Consider the following 7,553-nt stretch of genomic DNA (forward strand, 5'->3'; position numbering starts at 1 on the left):
AATTCTGGGATAGATTAATAAAATTGAAAGCAAGAACACAATTGATCTAATAAACAAAACTTAGTTGGTTTTATTAAAAAGAAAATAAAATAGGAAAAACTTCTGTTTAATTGAATTTTTTTAAAAAAACAAAAAAGATAACCAAATTAACAGTATCAAATATTAAAAGGGTGAACTAACCACCAATGAGGAAGATAGTAAAGAGATAATTCAGAGTTAATTTGCTGAATTGTATGTCAATAAATTGGATAACCTGAGTGAAATAGATGAATATTTATTAAAATACAAATTCCCCAGATTAACAGAAGAGGAAATAAATTACTTAACCCCATTTCAGAAAAAAAGAAATTGAAGAAAGCATCAATAAAAGTCTCCAGGTCCATATAGATTTACAGGTAAATTCTACCAAACATTTAAGGAACAATTAATTCCTATTATACATAAACTGTTTTTAAAAATATGAGAAGGATTTCTATCAAACTCCTTTTATGATGCCAACATGGTGCTGATGCCTAAACCAGGAAGAATCCAAACAGATTAAGAAAATTATAGACTATCTCCCTGATGAATGTTGAAGCAAAAATCTTAAATAAAATTTTAGCAATGAGACTACAGCAAATTATAACAAGGATAATAAACCATGATCAGGTACGTTTTATATCAGGTAGGCAGGAATGGTTCAATATGAAAAAAACACACAAAAGTGAACATATCAGTAGAAAAATCAACAGAAATCCTATGATTATCTCAATAGATGCTGAAAAATCCTTTGATAAAATACATCCATTCCTATTAAAAACACTGAAAGTTTAGGAATAAAGTTTTCCTTAAAATAATACATAGTGTCTATATAAAACCACCAATAATGGAATAATGGGAATAAACTCAGAGCATTTCCAATAAAATCAGGGGTGAAACAAGGATGCTTATTATCACAATTATTATTCAATATTATATTTTAAATGCTAGATGTAGCAATTAGAGAAAGAAAAGAAATTGAAGGATTCAGAGTTGGCAATGAGGAAGAAAGGCTTTCACTCTTTTGCAGATGATACGATGGTATATTCACACAGAGAAAATCATCTAAAAAATGCAAAAGAATGTGACCTAGCTCTACCAGTTCTAAAACTATAGTATAAAGCTATAGTCATCAAAACTTCCTGGTAGTAGGTAAGAAATAGAGTAATGGATCAGTGGATTAGGATAGGTTCACAAGAAAGTGAAATAAATGACTACAGCAATCCATTATTTTAGAAACCCAAAGACATCAACTTCTGGGATAACTGACTTCTTGACAAAAAATTGTTGGGAAAATTGGAAAGCAGTACAGCAAAAACTAGTTGTAGACCTACATCTCACAACCTATACCAAAATAAGGTCTAAATGGATGCAAGATTTCAATATAAAAGGTGACACCATAGATAAATTAATGGAATAAGAAGAACTCTATCTATCAGATCTATGGAAAGGGGATAAATTTATGACCAAACAAAAACTAGAGCAAATTATAAGCTGCAAAATGAATAATTTTGACTATATTTGCACTTAAAAGTTTTTGCACTTAATAAAATCAATGTTGTCAAAATTAGAAGGAAAGCAGAAAGCTGGGAAACAATCTTCACAACTAGGAGTTCTGATAAAGCTCTCCTTTCTAAAATACATAGAGGGAATTGCATCAAATTTATAAGGTTACAAGTCATTTCCCAATTGATAAATGATCAAAGGATATGATAGACAATTTTCAAATGAAGAAAGTAAAGCTATATATAATCATAAGGGGTTAAAATATTCCAAATCATTATTGATTACATAAATGTACATTAAAACAACAATGAGGTCTCACCTCATAACTCATTGAAAAAATTTAAAAATTGAACAAAGTAGTAGGATATGAAATAAACACATATAAATCATGAGTATTTCTGTTTATGAACAACAAAGCTCAAGAGTAAGAAATAGAGACTAAAAATCCCAAATTAAATAACAAATTAGAAAATCTAAAAGTCAATAGTGAATATAATAAAATTGAAAGTAAGAAAACTATTGTACTAATAAATAAAACTAAGAGCTATTTTATGGGGAAAAAATCAATGAAATATATAAAGCTTTTGATTTTAAAAAATGTTAAGTTGTTAATTTGATTTTAATTTGATTTTTTTAAAAAAAGAACACATTACCGATATCAAAAAGTTAAAATGGTGAATTCACAAAAATGACGAATTAAAGTAATAATTTGGAACTATTTTACCCAATTGTATTGCTACAAATCTGACAATCTATGTGAAATGGAGGAATACCTACTGTAATTGTAAGGTGCCCTGATTAACAAAAGAGGAAATAAAAGAATACTTAACCCCATTTCTGAAAAAGAAATTGAAGAAGCTATCAATAAACTCCTTAAGGGGAAATCTTCAGTGTTAGATGGTTATACAAGGGAATTCTTGCAAACATTTAAAAGGCAATACATTCCAAATTTATATAAGCTATTTGAAAACATAGTTAAAGTAGGTTTTCTGTTAAATTCCTTCTATGACACCAACATAGGAATGATTCTTAAACCATGATGTGCCAGCACAATGAAAATTAAGAGACTAAACTCCCTAATAAGTATAGATGCAAAAAGTTTAAATAATTAAAAAATAGATTATAAAAAGTCATTGCTAGAATAATACATCATAATCAGATAGGATTCAAACCAGATACACTGGGCTGGGTTCAATATTAGGGGGGGAAACAGCATAATTGATCATATCTGTCCCAAAATTAGCAAAAATCATATGATTATATCATTAGATAGTGAAAAAGGCAAGGACAACATACAGCATCCATTCAAATTAACATCACCCAAATTAGGAGTAAATGGCATTTCCCTTAAAGTGATAAGCAGTTTCTATCTAAAATCATCAGCAAACATTATTTATAGTGGGTATAAACTTGTAGCAATTCCAATAAAATTAGGGATGAAACAACGATGTCTGTTATCATGACTTTTATTCAATATTGTATTACATAATTTTAACTGAAAAAAGAAAAAGAAATTGAAGGAATTAGATAATAAGGAAACAAAGCTTTCACTCTTTGCAGATGATGTGATGGTATTCTTTGAGAATCTTAGAAAATCAACTAAAAAACTACTTGAAACAATGAACAGCTTTTGCAGTGGCTGAATATAAAATAAACCAACAAAAATCATCATTAATTTTATATAATAGGACCAACAAAGTCCTAAAGCAAGAAAGAGAAAGAGAAAGTTCATTTAAAGTAATTATAGACTCATAAAATATTTGGGACAAACCTCCTAAGACAAACCAAAAAAACTGTATAAAATTAATTACAAAATTCTTTTCACACAAATAATGCCAGATCTAAACAATCTGAAAAATGTCTATTGTTCCTAGTTAGCCTGAGGTCATATAATAAAAATTACAATTCTACACAACCGAAATCCCTTATTCAATGCCACACCAATCAAACTAAGAAAAATTATCATTTACAGAGGTAAAAAATAGTAGCGAAATTTATCTGGAGCAACAAATGATATAGAATTTTGAAGAAATTAATGAAAACAATTCAAAGGAATATACTAGATCTAAAATTATAGTGTAAAGCACCAGTGGTCACTACTATATGGTACTAGATATGAAATAGAAAATTGTATCAGTGAAATAGATTAGGTACAAAAGAAACAGTCAAAGACTATAGTAATCTACTATTTGGTAAAATCATACCTTCTGAGATAAGAATTTATTATTTGACAGATATTGATGATAAAATTGGAAAATAGTAAGGCAAAAGTAGACAAAGTCACATCTCATACCCTTTGCCAATGTAATATTGAAATGCTTACAGGATTCAGACAAAAAAGGTGATACCATAGACCAAATAAAAGAACAAGAAATAATTTATCTGTTGATTCTATGGCTAGAGGAGAAGGTTAAGACCAACCAAGAGATAAAAACATTATAAATTACAAAATGGATGATTTTGACTCTTAAAATTAAAAAGATTTTGCACAAACAAAACCAATGCGGCCAAGACTAGAAGGAATGCAAAAAGCTGGGAAACAATTATTACAACTGTGTTTCTGATTTCTAAAATATAAGGTACTGAGTCAATTTCATAAGAAGATAAGTAATTCTCCAGTTGAGAACTTGTCAAAGGATATGAACAGACAATTTTCAGATTTATGTATAGTCGTTTGAAAAAACTTCCAAGTTATTATTGATAAGAGGAATGCAAATTAAAGCAACAATCAGGTACTTATGTGATACACATCAGATCGCCCAATATGACTAAAAAGGAAAATGGTCATGTGTTGTATTTGATGCGGGAAAACTGGGTCCCTAATGCACTGATAGTGAAATTGTGAACTACTCCAACCCTTGGGAAGAGAAATTAATAACTATGCCGAAAAGTCAAAAAAAACTGTGCATAACCTTTGTTCCAGTAATACCACTACTAGGTTCTATCCTAAAGAGAATATAGAAAAGGGGGAAAGACCTGAATGCACAAAACATATAGCATTTTTCTACTTGCAAAGTACTGGATATAGAAGAAATGCCTATCAATTTGGGAATGACTGAATAAGTTATCATATATGAATGTCATGGAGTACTATTGTTCTGCATGAAATCAGGAGTGGCCAGAATTTGGAAAAAAATGGAAAGACTTGCATGAATTGATCCTGAGTGAAGTGAACAGAATCAGGAGAAACATTGTAAGACAGATCAACTTGATGGATGTAGCTCCTCTAAACACAAGCATCCACATCCAGAAAGAAAAAACAAAAATACTATGGAGTGTGAATGCAGAGTAAAGCTTACTATGTTCCTTTTTAAAAATTTTTACATGTTTTTCTTTCTATATCATTTTACCCTTAGTTCTAATTCTTCTTTCAAAACATGTCTAAGATGGAAATATTTTAAATACAATTATACATATGAACAACTCCTACCAGATTGATCACTATTATGGGTAGGGGAAAAGGAAGGGAAAGTGGGAGAAAAATATGGAACTCATAAACTTGCAAAAGAATGAAGTTGGAAAAATGCCTTTGCATGTATTCAGGGAAAAAAAGAAATAGATATTTCCATGATAGAAACAAGTTGGTGGCATTATAGCTAGTATTCTTTCAGAGCCTTTTCATATACAACATTAAAAGAAACCTCTACAAAGACATTAAGATTACAGGTCCCACTTGAAAAAGAGGAAAACAGGTTGTCAATTGTAGACATCATGGAGAATCTACAGTCAAGATCTGCCTTTATAAGGGAAAAGCCAACATAAAGAACAGCTAGGTGGAAGAGTGAGAAAGTCAGCAAGAGGCTTTTAGTGACAGTGTAGCCCAGGTCTTACAGTTAGTTAGCAAGTCAGCAAAGAAGGTCCAAAATCCAGACAAAACCTGATCCCTGGGAACACGGGCAACACACAGAACTGGGTTGGGAACAAATCACTGCATTGGCAGTACCTGGACTTAAAGGAGTTAACAAAACTCTGCATAGGCAATGCTTGGGCTGCATAGTTAACATCTTGGCCAGTGATAAGCCAGGGTTTAGATCCCAGCCCCAGCACAAAAAGTTTGGACTATACTCCCTATATTCCTGGAACAGAGTTCAGCTATCAAAATGAGGGGAAAAAAGCTCTAACCAGAGAAAGGAATTATTCAGTTAGAGATGATAAAAATGCCTTCTCAAAAGAAGAAAGCAGTGAAAAATTACCTACATGGGAAATCTCAATGGAGTTTATGATATGGACTCAAATCCAAAACCCCAGGGAACAGCTTAAAAAAGATGTAAAAGCCAAAGAAGAGAAGAAGACAAATGGGGAAAGAAATGAGGGCCACACAGGAAAATTATGAAATATTAACTAAAGAAAACAACTCATTTAGAAGTAACAATAACCAATTGGAGAAAGAATATGACTCATCAAAAACTAAAATCCAATAACTGTAAAAGGAATTTAACTCATCTAAAAGCAAAATCTTTCACTATCTGAAACAGGAATGCAACTCATATAAAAGTCCAATGGACCAACTGATAACTGAATGTAAATCAGCAAAAAAGTAAAATTATTCAGCTGGAAAAAATTCTTTCAAAATTAAAATTAACCAACTAGAAAAGGAAACACAAAAGCTAACTGAAGAAAATAAAACCTAAAATTTTAGAATGAGACAAATCAAAACTAATGAATCTATGATATACTAACATTCCATCAAACAAAATTAAAAAAACTGAAAAAAATTGAACAGAACAAAATGTACCTTTCAGGGAAAAACATATGATCAGAAAAATAGATCCAAGACAGATAATTTACAAATTATTAGACTACCAAAACCCTATATCAAATAAAGAGCCTGGAAAATATCTTTCCAAAAATTTGCATGGAAAGCAGTTCTAATATCTAATATCTAATATCAAGAAGACAAATAGGTCTTGAAAGCATATATACATAACACTTCTAGAAAAAGACCTCTGAATAAAAACTGCAAGGACTATAATAGCGAAATTCCAGAAGTTTCAACTAAAATAGAAAATATTGCCAGAACTCAATAAAGAAGCAATTTATATACAAAAGAAGCACAATGAGAAGTACACAGGACTTAACACTTCAACACTGCAGGACCAGAAGGCCTAGAAAATGATATTTCTAGATTACAATCAAGAATTCATTACCTGAAAAATCCAGCATATTCTGTCAGGCAAATATGGATTTTTAGTGAAATAGAGGACTTCCAAAATTTTCTGGTGAAAATACCAGAACTGAACAGAAAATTAATTCAATTTTCAAATACAAAACTTAAGAGACGCATGAAAATGTAAAGAAAACAATAGTCAAGAACATTAAACTTTATACATCCTTACAACTGAAAAGAACACTTTGTAACTCTTAAAAATTATATTTTTCATAGGACAGTTAAAGGGTTGAATAAAGTTGAAGGGATCTGTGCTTGGAGGATATGGATATAAATGATACATGACTGCAATGATGAATAGGAGGGTGTTATTTCCTACAAAGACAGATGGAGGGAGACTAGAGGTTCCATACATAATCAAATCACAAAGTGATCTCATTTTAAAGACACTTTAGTTAAGCAAGGTTGTAGTATAATTGTGACAGAGGTTGGAAGCATACTTAGAACTGTTAGAAATAAGTAGAATAGGAAGTGATTTTCTATTAATGCATACTTTAGAAAACAAAGGTTATAGTGCTATGGTTGGAGAGCTTAAGTGAGAGATTGAGAGACTGTACTTAGAGGGACTGGATATGAAAAGATCATGAAAAAATTTTACTTTGCTTGGTAATTTTTCTATAATTGGAGGGTGTGTACTTTTGGGGATTTTATAAAAGTTATAAACTTTTCATTAAAAGATTTGGCTTTGCATGACGATTTAGCTCATGAGGATTGTGTATTCATGAAGAATACTTGAAAAGAGGAGTGATGTAAATCAATTATAATTTGATATGATTTATGACTCTTAAGAAGTGTATTTCTAAAGGGATGGAAAGCGCATTTTGTGCCTATGAGGCAATGCTGTTTTGCAAGCAAGCAATCA

This window comes from Macrotis lagotis, chromosome 1 (assembly GCF_037893015.1).
Source record: "Macrotis lagotis isolate mMagLag1 chromosome 1, bilby.v1.9.chrom.fasta, whole genome shotgun sequence".
Taxonomy (NCBI): Eukaryota; Metazoa; Chordata; class Mammalia; order Peramelemorphia; family Peramelidae; genus Macrotis; species Macrotis lagotis.